At 34.4% G+C, this 16,975-nt stretch overlaps 1 protein-coding gene across 1 annotated transcript in view; it reads left to right on the top strand.

The window, feature by feature from the left end:
- Positions 1-16,975, top strand: part of ATP6V1A (ATPase H+ transporting V1 subunit A) — a 44,987-nt gene that overhangs the window by 2,648 nt on the left and 25,364 nt on the right. The gene's annotated exons all lie outside the window — the stretch shown is intronic.

The raw sequence follows: 16,975 nt of genomic DNA on the forward strand, positions 1-16,975 counted from the left end.
GCCTGACAATCATAGGGAAATTCGAAAGGAGGAGTGTTTAGGGGGAAAATGATGAGCTTAGTTCTGCTGGACATTCAGTTCAAGATGTCTGAAAGGTAATTGGAGATGATTCCACATCAGTGGAGGTCAGTTTAGATTAAAAAACATGCTGCTTAAATCCATGGGAGCAGAGATCATCAAAGGAAGCTAATATGGATGGGATTTTAGAGTTGCCTGGGATTCCAAAAGATTAAGTGATTTGACTGTACTCATATTGTCAAATAAGTGTTATGAATAGAACTTGAACACACAGGTGTTGTTCACTTTTAATAGCAGTCCCTCTATCCGTTATGGCAAGCTCCTTTTCAGCTTGTTGACTTGTACTGACAAGTGCCCTAACCTAACTTTTATAACTAAACTCCCGGAAGGTATGGAAAGAGCTCTTCTGATGTGTGTAAGAGATAGCACCTACCAATTAGAGGATCTCCTCTGACCTCTAAATAGAGGACAAAAAAAAATGCAGGAAAGTATTACTTCATTGCCCAGTTGAATATTCAAATAAGGATTATTTCCTCAAGGTTTCTGAAAGATCTGAGCCAGTCCCAGACTGAGACAAAAATAGTGTAATCAGGAAAGCCATTTCAATCTGGCTGATATCATTAGCATTATATATATAATGTTTGTTGTGTTAAATTTAGTTTAAGAAATAAGGGAAAGAATTTTAGTGTAAGAAACATGGCCGTAAAGAAAAGGGTGAATAATTATTCAATTTGATTTCTGGAGCATCCCCAAATTCCTAATTAAGGGATTCTCTACATAAAAGTGGAATTTACAGCAGATCCCTAATCTGATGATTAGCCCAACCTACATTTGAGAACTACTTTAGTTAAAGAGATCCACCACACTCGGCCTCCAGGCTAGCAGAGATTCCAGGTGTGCACCAGGTGTACACCACACACCAATTCATACAACTATTTTTATAAACCAGTATTTATGTTACCTGAGCCCCTGAGGATATGGATACCTAAACCCCATAGCTACAGGGTTTTGTATTGCTGACTGAAAGGTGCATTTCAGCTGATAAGCATTTTACTAGAAGTATTTAGATAGGTACATACAGGCACACACCAAAATCTCTTCCAGTGAAATTCGGACTAGCCCAATTGTGATCCACGTGAGTAGTTTTCTGTGAGCCAATTCTATAAGAAATATTTTATTTATTATTATTGAATGTATCTTGTATTTAGAGTTTGTTTTAGTTTAGTCAATTTGTTGGGTCTGAATCTTTGGGATTTAGAGTTTGAAGATACTTTCTTCCTCCTTGATTTACAGATGAAGTAATTAAGGAATTATCACTTGGTCACGTAGGTCATGTACTAAATGTCAGGGTAAAAGAATTTGTTTAATACTTATGAGATGAACAAGCAGGTATAGGATTAATATTAACTAGTGCTAAAGATTTCCTATGTAAAGTACAGCTGTGCTGACTATCGTTGGGTGGAGTAGGTAGCTTGACTTGATTTTCTAGAAATGTTCACTAGAGCCACCCACCTTTTGTCTCCTTGTAATAAATAGCTTGCTTTGTAAAATAATTCATTGGTATTAAGGGTGTGGTCTGAAAAACAACCTGAATTTTTCTTTGTGATAAGTTAACTGGGATGAAACTATGGCCCACCTAAATTAACTGGATTGTCCAAGTGCTTATAATTACCATACCTTTTCTAATTAAGATTCAAAACACTTTTATTATTCAGTTTCTTAAGTCTTCACTATATTTTTGCAAAGTTAATTGTATAAGAGAATCCAATTGGTTATTTCTAACAATAATGGTAATCATGTATGTGCTGTTTTTAAAAATTGGTTCCGAAAATGTATAGTAACTAAAACAATTGCACATTTAATTGGAGCATAAAACACCAAGAACTATTACCAGCTATTAGCTCACAAATATATAAGCTTCAACCTGAATATTTTAGGGGGAAAAAAATCTAACATATATTGGGTCAGAGTTATTAAAACTTTCTGGTGTTTTGCTATTGATTTTAATCCAGAATACTGTCAAATGTTGATTTGGCTATTCCACAAAACATTTTGAAAATCTACAATACTGTCTCTGCTACTGTTTGAAATAAGGTAAGGAAATTAATCAAAAAATGAAAATTTTTCTACATACTATTCAAACAATAATAACCTCAGCAAAATATTTCAAATTACCAAGCCATTTGTTTGAGAGAAGTAGATTGATAATCAGTGGAAAGAACACATAGGACTTAAAATCAAGAAACCCCAGCTTGAATCCCAGCCATACTTGCATGTGATATTAGACAATTCACTTTTAGCTCTGTAAGCATCATCTCTTCATCTGTAAAAGGGAGAATACTATATTTGGGAATCAAATCAAATAATGTGTGTGAAACATTTTGCAAACTTTGAAATGTTGTAGTAATGTTGGTTACTATTACTTGGAAGTAGTGAGACACCTATACTGAAGTATACTTGAAGCATTTTAGTGTTTTCTGAAGCCGAAAAATGGGCATGGTCTCCAAGGGAATTCATGGCCTTTAAGCTCTTATTAGTTTTAATCTTTTCTTTGAACACTGAGTGGAATTTGCATTAAACCACTGGGGAAGGTGGAGAAGATTCATATGTTCATACATTCAAATATATATGTTGATGTGTTTTAATTCCCTGGTATATGTTCATGCATTCATATGTATATTGCTATGTTTTTAAAATCTTTTTATACTCAAAACCACTATATGAGTTAGACACATGAGGAAAATGAACTACTTGAACCCAAGTAGATTTTTCCATTTCCTGAAAAGGGATGAGTCTTTTTGGGATTGGGGGAGAGAGAAAGGGTTAGAAAATTGTTGAATTTAGATCAAATGTTAGTTTGAACTGTCACATGTTTGTGTTTCACTGTACTCCTGAGGAAAGTGTTAGTAATTTATTCTCATAAAAGAATGATTTTGTTACTATTTTCTTTAGTGTTGGTACCTTTTCAACAAACATTTATTAAGCATCTACTCTGGTAGGCAAAAAAAAAAAAAAAAAGAGGGAGGAAGGGAACAACCTGCTCTTCAGGTGTTTACAGTAAGATAAGGAAATACATAATAATAGATTAAAATAATATATTGGAGGGGGGATCCTGACAACTGAGCCTCAGAAAAGGCATTGTGTAAAAATTGGCACCTAAATTGAGTCTTTCTGGAAACTGAGCAATTTAAAAATCTATTGGATAAGAACACTCCAGCTTTCTATGAGGGACAGGGAAAAGAAGGCTAGGTTTGGAGTCAGTTGATCTAGGTAGATGATCTTAGACACATCTCCATTCTTGTTAATTATTTTGTTAAACATTTCTTCATTACTTTTTAACCCAGCAGTTTTACAGCTTTAAGATTTCTCCCAGCTGTACATTGGATCCTGTGATATACTTAAGACATGTGTGTGGATACATATATGTTTATATGTATTCAGAATTTCTGGACACAGAGGCAGCGTATAGAATATATTTTCATAGTAATAAAATCTACCATTCATTGGCAGCTTCGAAAATTATGGTCAAATAAAGTATGATTAATAATCTCTAATCTTTTCTATAAATGCTTTGAAATGATCAGTAACTACTGTGGTGTATGTGTTGAAAATTTTTTTCTATGTAGAATTTAGTTCCTAACTTGGACATATTCATTCCTAATAATGGAACATTTCGAAATTACTCTTTAGCCTTGGGAATATGCCCCTTTTTCACTATAAACTAACTTTTATGAATAGCATTAAAATAAATATTGCAAGTACATCTAGATTTTTCCCAGCTTTTTCTCGAGTTCTGTATTTGAATCTCTGTTTTTTTTGTTTTTGTTTTTTTTGTTTTGTTTTGTTTTAATCTCTTTGGTCTCTCAGCTTTATATTATGCTTTTATGTTAGAACTCTGCCACCATCCTCAAGAAAGTATAAGCTCCTTAAAGGCAGAACAATCTTTTAAACATCTTTATTCCCCCCCGCCCCCAAGAATAACCCGTTGCATTTATGTTATGGGAACTTGAACTTTTATTGATTTAAATTATTCACATTCTAAAATGTTTTAAAATGACCAAGTCTTATTATTTTATAGTCATAACTTTTATGAAACCAATATGCAGCTGCTATCAGACTAACCCTATGTATCACTTTCATCATATCACTCCTCTTTTAGGATTTCTAAAATAATAGCTGGCATTTGGTGTTTTAAAGGTGACAAAATGTTTTTGTACAGTATCTCATTTGATCCTCAAAACAAAACCTTATCAGGTTAGTGCAAGTATTATACCCATTTTATACATGAAATAAGAGAGAGACAGGTAAAAAGCAGAGAATCTAGCATTCTTTTAATTGTACCAGGTATTTGATTTCCTAGATTTCCAGACTCTGTAATTTATTCCCAGAAAACTGATCTATTGCTACTCCCTTATATTTTCCAACATATAGCATCTTTGCCAATGACCTGCTCTGTTCACTTGTCCCTTGCCAGGCTGTAGGCCCAAGCTGTTGATTTAGTAATTCTATGTACCTCAAATGTCTTCTTTCTTTTCCTCTGCCTCCAAATTCTCTTCATTTTTCTAACAACAATTCTGCTTCATGTCCCCAAGAAGCATTTTGGCTACAGCAACCTTCTCTTTAATGAGTGCTGTACATTGAGAATTAGAAAATGTCCAAGTCAAAAGAGAATCTTAACCTGATTTTTTACACAGGAAGAAACTGAGCTACCCAGAGGCAGGTGGAGATCACAGTAGATAAAGGCACTGTCTTTGCTTCCAGAGGCAAAGGAGGTAGACCTTGTTTGATTCTTTTTTCAGATCCTTATTAACTGTGTGACCTCCGAAGTCATTGGACCCTGTCAGCTTCTTCTCCTTATCTATAAATTCAGGGCTTAGTCTCAATAGCCTCCAAGGCTTCTTCTAGCACTAAACAAGGCTTTTCAACTTGCTCTCTCTATTTTTCCCATTTATAAAAGAGAGATAATCATTCCATTGATGAAAATGCAGATTAATTGGGAATATTGAATAATGTTTGTTAAATTTCAATCTTTTTTTTGCCCCCAATAAATAATGTAATTATGTAAAAAAAAATTTAAACACTGCATATTGAGAGGCAAATAACTCTGGGGAGTTGCCCCTGATAGATAATGAGCTTATAATTTTGCCTTTCTCCTTGAGATTCCAAGTTGTAGGGAAGAGGTGAGGTGGACCTTCTTTAAGTGAGGGCATTTTCTCCTTGGATTGAACTCTATGTTATTATTTCTTAATTCCAGTTTTAGTCCTTCTCCATATTGGTACATCTCATTTAATTAATTTGGAATTATCTTTGGAATATCACATCAATGGCTGTATCTTAAGTTCCCATAACTTAGATAGAGTAGAATAAGAAAGCGTTTTTTTGCATCATGGAGCTTACTGTCTAGTTGGAGAGAAGACTGAAAAGATAGCTAATTAGGCTTAATCACTGTCCCCATCACATGTCATTCATTAGTTTTCACTGGCTTTTCAGAGTGTGGATTGCATTAGTGCCTTGTAGTTAGAAAGTGTGAGAGCTCTAGGCCTAGTTCATATCTGACTTTTACTGGCTGCATGACCATGGGTGAAACATTTAACTGTGGTCCACCTCAGTTTCCCCAACTCTAAAATAAGAAGAGCATCTCCTAGAGTTGTTGTGAAGATCAGATAAGCTATTTATAAAGCCTTTAGTGTGGTACCAGACACATTGTTGGTCCTTTATAAATGCTGTTATTATAATTATGAAACATAGTAAGTTAGTCTGGGAAAACAGGCACATAAATAGTGCTACAAAGTAACAGACACTATTTCCTACCTATGTGGCAGTGGGCAAGTGATGGAGTCTTCTTAAACCTCAATTACCTTTTCTGGAAAGTGTGGGGTTAGACTAGAGCAAAGATTCTTTTTTATTTATTTATTTATTTTTATTATAGCTTTTTATTTACAAAACACGTGCATGGGTAATTTTTCAACACTGACCCTTGCAAAATCCAATGTTCCAAATTTTCCCTCCTTCCCCTAGATGGCAGATAGTCCAATACATGTTAAATAGATTAAAATATGTTAAATCCAACATGTATACATATTTATATGCAGCAAGTTATCTTGCTGCACAAGAAAAATCAGCTCTAGAAAGAAAAAACAGAAGGAAAACAAAAATGCAAGTAAACAACAACAAAAAAAAAAACCAGAAAGAGTGAAAACGCTATGCTGTAGCCCGCACTCTGTTCCCATAGTCCTCTCTGAGCATATATCGCTCTCTTCATTACTGAACAATTGGAATTGGTTTGACATCTCATTGTTGAAGAGAGCCACGTCCATCAGAATTGGGTATTGTATAATCTTGTTGCCGTGTATAATGATCTCCTGGTTTTGTTCATTTAGCATCAGTTCATGTAGGTCTCTCCAAGCCTCTCTGACATCCTGCTGGTTGTTTCTTACAGAACAATAATATTCCATAATATTTATATACCACAATTTATTCAGCCATTCTCTAATTGATGGGCATTCATTCAGTTTCTAGTTTCTTGCCACTACAAAAAGGAGTGCCACAAACAATTTTGCACATGTGGGTCCTTTTCCCTCCTTTAAGATCTCTTTGGGATATAAGCCCAGTAGTAACACTGCTGGATCAAAAGGTATGCGCAGTTTGATAACTTTTTGAGCATAATTCCAAATTAGAGCAAAGATTCTTAAGCTTTTTTGTAACCCAAGGCAGTCAGATGAAGCCTGTGGGAACTCTTTCTCAGGAAAAAAAAAAATGTCTTTCACTGCATTAAATACTTAGAATTTATAAAGGAAACATTTGTTAAAGTGTAATTGTTAACAATATTTTAATTAAGTTCATGGACCCCTAGTTAAAGAACTCCTGGATTAGATATCTTCAAGGCCCCTCCCAAATCTAATTCTTTGCTGCTTCAGATTGCTAAAAGAATAGCACAGGCAATAAGTTTATTAAATAATATGTAAATCAATTTATTAGACAATAAGATACAGTTCAAAGCATTTGCTGAAGGGGCAGATAGATGATGCCGTGGATAGAGTGCCAGCCCTGAAGTCAGGAGGACCTGAGTTCAAATCCAGCCTCAGACATTTAATACTTCCTAGCTGTGTTAACCCCAATTGCCTCAGGTGGGGAAAAAAAAGCATTTGCTAAGTGACTTGTGTGCTATTCCCATTGAAAGCCTTAATGGAGATTACAAAGATTAATCATCATTTTTATGATTTAAGATTTGTCTTAATCATAGGATCATTTTAACCTTTCCTCAATGCTAGGAGCTAGGTACTAAATTCCCATTTTACTGATGAAGAAAGTAAAGCACTTGGGAGTTTAAGGGAGTTAGCCCCAAGTCACACAGCTAATACATATCTGAAGCATGATTTGAATTGAGGTCTGCCTGATTCCTGGTTCAGCATTGTGTGCATTGTGCCACTCAGCTAGGAGGAGGGACCAGCTACCACCTGATAATAGCATTTAATTCTAATTCTAAAAAAATTTTCCTTGGCATGAAGGTGAAATTTGCCCCAACTTCCAACCATTACTTGTAGTTCTGCTCAGTATGGACAGCATGAACAAATTCCTACTTCTATGTGATATTATTATTATGAACACATCTTTTCCCCCCCATAATTCTGATCCAAGGTGTAAATATCCCAATTTCTCTATATATGCTTCTCTGTCATGGCTGCTCTCCTCTATATGCACTCCTGGTACCTCATTATTTTCCTTAAAATTGTGCTGCCCAGAATAGAATATAATACTTGCTATGGAGTCTGACCAGGGCAAGGTACAAAGGGAGCATCACTTCTCTATTCCTGGAAACTTTTCCATTGAATACCTAAACAGGATTTTTGGTTGTGACATTACATTGCTAACTTGATTTGTGTACATTAAAAACCCTCAGATCTTTTTCTGAGAAACTAACAAATCCGTATCCATCCTATACTTGTGAAATCAGTTTTTTTGTTTTTGTGTTTGTTTTTTAGCCACATGTAAGACTTTATTTTATTAGGACCAACAGAGTGTTCTAAACTACTTAGATTCTTTTGGATCCTAGGTATGTCTTCCCAGGTATTAGCTGTTCCGAGCATTGCGTCCATCTGCAGATTTGTTGCACAGTCACCCTGTATATTATCTTTTTGGATATTGATAAATGTTAACCAGTTTAGATCCTGGAACATACAGCTGGAACTTTTCAATAGAGGTAACCTTGAAGCATTAAGGACAAATGAGACGAACCAATCAGTTTTGAATCTTTCTAATTGTATTATTATCTAGGCATTATCTGTCTGTTTTCTTTACAAGAATAGTATAAAGTTTTTTATCTAACTTGCTGAAATCAAAGTAAATCTCTATAGCGATCCTCTGATATATGATAGATTCTGAGAGAATTTAATGCCAATGTGAATGATTAAAGAAAATGCTTTGGAGTATATATTAAGAATTTGTGTTGATTCTGCCAGTAATTCACTCACATTACATTATACAAGTAATATTTCCTCACTGGATTTCATTTTCCTCTGGTAAGAAAAAAAAAATGAGGAATTGGATTAAATTCTCAGAAAACTATTTTTGGGAATGGTTAAAGAATGATAAGTTCATAAACTATATGGATTTTGTTTCTTTAAGTCTGGACCTATGGTTTCAGAATTCTTTTGTAACTTGATTTTAAAAAATTATTTTCCTGGGAAATGAACTGATTTACCTCACCTTGGTCAATTTCATCTCTAGCTTAGAAATTTTTGGCAAGTAAAATATTGTTTCATTTATTGTATTTATAATCACCCTCTGACATAGTAGATTAACAATAAATATTTGTTGATTGAATAATTTATTAGTAGCAAGACAAACTCAGATCTTTCTTTCATACTCCAAAATCAGCCTGGCCACATGCTTGAACATATAAAATTAGACACTTGAATCATCTCAGTTTTTACAGTTATTTGGTTATTCCAAGCTGGTGGGTTTTTTAAAAAGATCATCCAGATAATTATGTCGATTCTCTACTTCGTTTTGTGTAGTAAATACAAGCTTAGATTAGTAGGATATTAACATTTAAAAAAGTCAAAAGAAACTGAAATATAAACACCAGTGTGTTTGTTTTAAGTTGGTGGTTCTGGTAAACCATTGAGAAATGGTTTCTTGCCCTTGAAGCAAACTGTTGCACAAGTTTGGCTTGGGTCACATGACTCCTAATCATATGACAGCATTTACATCAGGAAATGTGAAGGTTTGGAATGAGTAACATTTCTATAAATTTTATAATTACATTATAAGTTTATTTCCCTCAAATTAAGTATTAAGCATAGTTTCCAATAGAAATGTATGTATAATATAAGAAAGGGAAATCAAAATTATTTAATACACAATTTTAAGCTTCTTTTAAAAGCATTGCATAATTAAGAGTTTAAGAGTAATAACTTTTTTTAGATTACTATTTACCATGCACCCTATGGAAGCCCAGTAAACATTAATTCATTCTGATATAATGATTTTGTTAAAAGATTATATTGGTAATTAATAGTTTCTGTTTATTCAGTGAAATCTACAGCTAAAGATCTTAAGACTCAGGAGTTTCTGCTTGCATTGAAATATATAGGATTTTTTGGATAGAATCCTTTTTTTGTATTGTCCTTTAATTTCCTTGCTAAATATCCTTTTAGAATTAAAAAAAATATATATCTTAAATTGATTGACTATGCCTCCCAAATATATGGCAGTCTCAACAGTAATATTTAGCCCATGAATTTCCTAATTCATTTTTCTTTCCCCACTTGAGAACTGCATTTTTTGAAGAGAAGTCTGAATTTTTTGGCATTTTTATTAATATTGAAAAGGTCTTTTTTTTTTTCTTTTTATAAATGTATTCTGTATGATCTATCATGATAAGTTCTGGTCTATTTGACATTACCTTTTGTTTTTTGGTAAAAATTAAAGCAGTCTACTTTAAGAAACAAAACCTTTTCTGTCAGAAAAACTTTTTTTTTTTCGGGGGTGAAGGGAGAGACTGGGTCTTAGCACCAAGTACACAGAAATAGCTCCATTTAGGCCTTGAGCCAATTCACCCCTTATTTGGAAGCAGCCTTCTCTTCATGTGACTGGCAATGATATATTTCCTCTTTAATATCTATTAGACTACTGACTGTTCCACAGATTGTTCCTGGAAATATTCTGCAGGCCACTTTGAGCCACCATTGACACCGCCCTGATTCCGTTATACTATTATTTGGACAATATTTGCATTTAAGAGATCTTTTTTGATGCAAGAATCATTAAAATCACTCCAAGGTTTCACAAATGCAATCCAGTCTGCTTTCTTTGATATTCCCTAAAGAAAAAAGCTAATTGTCAAGAAAATATCAATATGCTTTCAAGTACAGGCTATGAAGAGTAGTTGGATTTGGAACTGTGTGCCATAAAGGGACATAGTCTAAAAGCTAGAGGGAAAAAATCTGAATTCAAGCTCTCTTTTAAGACATATTATTTGTAGAACTCTGGACATAACACTTTAAGCTCTCAGTGCTCCGGGTAATAGAAACTCAGAAGGCTCTGAGTTACAGAGTCCAATATGGTAGTAGAGGAAGCTTCATCAGGAATTCACTTTGCCAGTAAAATCACAGATCCAGTTCTACTTTCTTTCCTCCCCTCTTTATCCTATATTTAGGACAGGCAATAAAAGTAGAGTGTGTTATTATTGTAGAAAATTAAAATATATTCTCTTTAAAACATTCATTAAGGGTGTCAGCATTGCTCTAAATCAGATTTTTAGATAATTGATAATCCTCAAAAATAAGTCATCTCAGAATTCCATGTGTTTAATTTATATCGGATTACTTGCTATTTAGGCTTTGGGAGAGGTTAGGAAGGGAGAAATTTGGGACACAAAGTTTTATAAGGGTGAATGTTAAAAATTATGTTTGCATGTATTTTGAAAAATAAAAAGCTATTATTTAAAAAATAAATCATCATAACTTGTTAAATTGTCAAGCTCCTGAGAATAGGAATTATTTATTACTTTTTTTTTACAAATGTGTATCCCCAACTCATGATGTGGTTGCTGGCCTATAGTAGACTTAAGAAATGTTTATTAAATTCAGTTACTTATAGAGAGTAGCCTTTACCTGAGCCAGGTGGCATCATCCATAACTTAACACAGTAAATGTTTGTCATAGTCTTGAAAGACTGTATAAAAGTATTTTTAAGCATAATTTTACCAAGAAGGTGGGGGTAAGATGATACTATGATAAAGAATCCAAGTAGCCTACAAATTAGGGGGTACTCACTGTAATTTAGTGAGTGTGTGGCCTGCTGCAGATTACAATGTATTGGGTAAATGTTTAAACAAAATAGATAAAAATTCAACACAGTGGAAATAATGTTATTTTGTGGTTTTCTAAGTCAACATGCCTAGATTTTAACACCATTGTCTTAAAGTATCTGGAATATGGACAAAGATTGGCTTTAGGTTATTATTATTATTATTATTATTAACTATTAGGTTAGGTTTCAAGGTAGGTATCAAAGACTTCTGAAGTGCTTATGATTTCTCCTCTCTCTTACCAACTTGGTAGTCTATATGTTAAATGATAATGCAAGTGGTATATTTAGTTTCCATAAAAGAGAGTTAATTAACTTTTAATACACAAAGATTCTAACAAGGGACTAAGACCATATCAGTCTATGTATAAATGTACATATATTCCCAAGGCAAACAATATTGAATCATTTATACTCCTCAAGGTGACAATAGCACTTGCAGTTACAGAATTTTTAAAAAGCAAAATTAAAACCTTAAAAATACATAAGAAGGAAAATCATAGAGACCACAAATCAAGACAATACAAAGGGAAATAAAACAAGCAGTCTTAACAGACCCCTACAACCTAAGTCTCCTGACTGGAGTCCAATTTGAATTTTTCTGTAGACGGTTTTTAATCATTTAAGTGATCCTTAGCAGATCACATTTCTAGCCTAAGCTTTCTGTAAAATACATCCTACTGCTTCTTTAGCTCCCAAGAATTTTAGATATCTAGAAAGCATTTTGAGTTATTTGTGATAAAGTACCATTATTGTTCATTTATTTTCTATAATTATATTTCCCTGAGTAATTTTTCTGATGCTCAACTTTTAACTGAAATATATATATTTATATTTTAAATCACTAAACACATATATATGGTAGGAGAAAGAGTATGTCCTTGTAATCAATCACTCACATATTCCTCTAGACTCAGAATTTTTATAGTTATTGAAAAAGGAAGTTCAGAGTTCGGAAATTCACCATCTGAATGACTTGAAATTTCTGTCTCTAGTCATGAGATTTTTCTTCCTGTTTTTCTTCAACTACTGCTGTAAGAGGGTTATAGATTTAGCTTGAGAAAGGGATCTTTAAGTCCTCTAGTCTACAGGCCTCAAACTAGAGGCCCACAAAACTCAGCAGCAGAGTTTTTACATTTTCTGAAGGGGAAAATAACTCTATTGAAAATAATTGGACTAATTGGAATCTAGATTGATTTTTTTTGTTGTTGGGTTTTGTTTGTTTGTTTTTCAAAACCGAATTAATTTTTTTCTCAGCAAAGCATTTTGCTGCTTGTTAGAGCAAAAGATTTTAAAGAGATAACAACTTGGTTTTTTTAAATTGAAAGTCTCAAGTAGCTGTCAATCAAATAGAAGTTATTCAGTACCATACATCTATACATGCGTGCGCACCAGAAGCTGTGCTAAGTGCATTACAAATATTATCTTTTTTTGATCCTCGAAACAACCTTGGAAGTTAGGTACTATTATCCCCATTTTATACTTGAGGAAACTGAGGAAGTTAGAGTTTTAAGGGACATCGCTACTGATGTCTGAGGCTACTATAGCTGCTGGTATCTTTCTCTGTTCTCCCTCCCTGCTGAAAGTACCTGGTATTTATTTGTTTATGCTGGTTATATAAATGTTACCATTCTTTTTTCCTCCTTCCCTTTTGGCACATGATAAGTACCTATTTGATATCACTTAATCGAAATACTTGATAATATTGAATAAATTGATTCAGAATAGATTTGAGTGAGGTATTTCAAAATTGTTCCTGTATAAAATTACCTTATAGATTTTTCAATGTTGTTGGTTATTTTGAAGCCTTATTTTTAGCAGCATACAAATCCTGAATTTAAATCTTTCTCTTTTTTGTTATGTCATCATCTGGATTAGCCAAAATAGCACCAGTGATCTGGGACTTGCTTATTTGTTTTGTTTTGTTTTGTTTTTTGAGGTCCCATGTTGTCAGGGAGTAGGTTAAACTCTGAAACTAAAGGATCCCCTGCATAAATAAATTTGAAGATTGTTTTGTAAATTGTCACATATATATAAGTGTGAGTTGAGAGCAGCAACTTGAACAATCAGGAAAGAAACAAATTGTGTAGATGGAATGGTTTCTTTTCCCATCTTTATGTTTGAGGGATTCTTGGGGAATTACCATGAAACTAGCCATTTATTCCTTGAAGTAAGGCTACAGCTATATAGGGAAGACTGGGAATAAGGGAAAAGAATATGATCCTTGTGATCCCTCTTTCTCTCTTCTGTATCCTAACTTCCCAGGTAATTGGTAAACCACATTATTGGATTTAGAGAAGGAAATAAGGCCAGAAATTGGATGACTCCCCTAAGAGAAGATGAAAGCGAATAAGTTAAGACAATGATTTAATAGTTTTAGTTAATAATTCAAAGACTTGAACCCTAGTGATGTGATCAATTTTGTGAAGGTGCCATGTCATCCTGAAAAAATATGTATTTTCTCAGATTCTAGCAAATAGGTCCTCATGTTTGTCTTGCCATTATTACTTCAAAGTCACTGTCTTAAGACCAAACTTCAACTTTATCAGTTCTTTTAACTGGTCATGCTTCCTTTGGTCTCTTCCCTTACCACCAACTACTGAATCCATCCATACATTACCAATCAACAACAAACATTAATTAGAATCACACTGTATACTAGAAACTCTGCTAAATACATATTGGGTGGTGACACAAATGGTAATGTCTTGAATAGAATAGAAGTACTTAGGAGAGGTACAATTAGGGGGAAAGATAATGAATTTTCTTTTGGACCTATTGAATTTGAAATGTATATGCAGCACAGAGGTAGAGATAGCTAGTTGGTAGTTTGAATTATGAAAATGAAGACCACAAGAAACCTAAGTGCTAGGGGTATACATTTTACACCTGTGAGACCTGATCAGATCATGTGGAGTAAAGTGAAGACCTAGAATGGAGCCCTGGGATACATATAATACTTTTAAGACCGAAATGAGGAATATTTACCCTCAACTATAAAATAGGGATAATAATAGCCCAGGTGATAAAAATCTCAAGGTTTTTATGAGGATCAAATGAAATGTTCATTAAAAATTCTAGCTAATTATTGTTACGTGACTCAGGAAAACTGTTGCCATATCCTAAATGCCTAAGATAGAGAAGTGGTCAATAATGTCAAGAATTTACAGAGAGATCATGAACACTGAGAAAGGGCCATTAGATTTATTAATACAGATAATTGGTGATTTCAAAAATAGAGAAGTTTGTTGCAATTCCTTGAGAAGTGATACAAGAAGGTGGAGATAGAAAGTTTTAGTTGTTGTTTTTAAGAAATTTGCTTGATTCTGAAATACTGCTTGAAAGGCTTATAAAGATAAATGTTTTTTAAGCAATGGTGAGAAGATGTGGGTAGGGTGGTAGACAATAGAAAAGGAACCAGTAAATAAAGAGAGAAAAAAGAGATGGGAGATCATAGATCCAAAGGAGGTAAGTTCGTCATTGAGATGCTTAAAGGGGGGAGGGGGGAAACCAGGGTTACAGCTAGAAGAATTGGTGTTGCAGGAGATGTGCCCACTGTACCCTTTGAAGAGCAGAACAAAGGAGAGAATAAGGTATGAAAAAGCATATAGTAGGATTAACCTCATATGGAAATTTAAAAAGGAATAAAACAGTGAGGCCAGAGATTTGAAGGTGGAAGGACAGTGTGTGGCTGAAATGGCTAACTGGCTACCTTAAAAATTCAGGATTATGAAGGGAGGAAAATGAGGCCAGGCCAGGGATGATGGCTTAGGAAACCATGGGGAAGGGCACAGGGTCTATTTGCTATAGAGTTAGCAGAGAGTTAGAACAGAACAGGAGGTTATGGCCCAAGGGAATTTTAAGGCTAGGCATTGTGACTGTGGAACCCAATTATTATCAATAAGTTTAGATAGAATGATGAGATGAGATGGAGTGATTAACTCAGGGAAAATCAAAATTACATGAAACAAGGAGAGGGGATCAAGAGAGTGGCGTCTCACTCTTTATCTTAAGTAGTCAAAGGAAGAAAGAATATAAAACATACATATACTGTTTCCATGCAGAAATACATTTTACATTAAATAGGATAGAAAAAAAAGAGAAAGAATCAAATAGATTTAAAAAGGATTAGTCCTAAACATAGCAAACTGCTAAGATTGTTCAAACAAGTTTAAAGCTCTTTTTCCAATGGAAATTGAGAGGCTGCCTATTAATTGAGGAATGACTGGACAAGTTATGGAATATAAATGTGATAGAATGCTACTGTACTCCCAGAGCATAAATGAAGAAAGTGGGAATAACTGAGTGAAGTGAACAGAATCAGGAAAACAGTTTGTACAATGACTACAATTTTGAAAGACTTAAGAATTCTGATGGATCAGTGACCAACCAGAAGACTCATGATGAAACAACATTCAGGCTACCTATTAATAGAGAATTGAAGAAATAAATGAAGAATGAGAAATATATCTAGATAGGGGAAAAACATTTTCTGTTTATAAACATGCATAGTTAAGCACAACTAATTTACACATTGATCAAAATTTGCATCCTTTTGGGTGGTGTTCTCTTATATAATATAAGATGGTTCTCTGTGAGAGCAGGTTTCTCTGGGAGGTTTTCAGGAGGCAGCCTTAGTTTCAGTTCCAAATAATAGTCACCTCAAATACAGCCAGCTGAATAAAATCCAAACGTTTTATTTCTTCTCTCTTTCCAAGCCTGGTTAGCTTTCTTAGAGACCTCTTGCTCTCCTTAGTTCTAAGAGCTCTTGCAGCTTTGTCCATTGCTTCTGCCTCTGCTTTCTTCAGTCTCCAGCCAGAAGAGTGGAAATTGGAATGAATCTGACTCCATCTCTGAGAGTGGGCTTGTGGGCTTCCTCCCAGAGCGCTCTGCTCTCTGACTCCTGGCAATGTTCGGGACTAACTCTTGACTGAGCCTCTGTCAGCTTCTTATATATGATCTCTCAAAATGTTGACTCCTCCTCTGAGGGAAGGATTAAGGGAGGTGTGAATTCACAAAGTTACAAAGTTAACTTTGTGAATCTCCCATACTTGTGAACTCCAATGAGTACTTAAATACATTAGTGAGTTAGAGAATTTGCTAAGTACCATGCTAAATTAGATAATTATTGTCTCTATCAACTCTAATGAGTTAACACTTTGTAAGGATTCCAACACCTTTGAGCAGAGCACCCACAGATAAGGGTAGGATTCATAGGATGTAGACAGAAGGGAAGGGAAAGAAGAAAAGAGCTGTGTTGCCCAATTAGTCATTTCCAGTCGAGTCCCCATTAGGGCATCTCCTACCCACAGAGGCTCTTGTTTGTCCTTAGTTTTCCAAGTGGAAAGGGAAAGGGAATACCATGACATTCAAGTGAATTGGGTTTAAATGAGGGACAGTTGTGCAAAGTCACTTGCCTCACTTTTTCCTCCAGAATTGTTTGAGTTCAGTGGCACAATATAGATTAGGACAACTGCAGATGGTCCTGTATGCAGTGGGAGACCTTGGCTTTTTTAAGCTAAAGTCTTTAACAGATTTCAGGTTAAAGCAGTGCCCAACCAATGATGAAATCTATCTAAGAAATGAGGCAGAGAATGTTCCCTTTTGCCCCCCCCCCAAAAAAAAAAAATCAGTCTAAAGGGGG

Source organism: Sarcophilus harrisii, chromosome 3 (genome assembly GCF_902635505.1).
Source record: "Sarcophilus harrisii chromosome 3, mSarHar1.11, whole genome shotgun sequence".
NCBI classification, from domain to species: domain Eukaryota; kingdom Metazoa; phylum Chordata; class Mammalia; order Dasyuromorphia; family Dasyuridae; genus Sarcophilus; species Sarcophilus harrisii.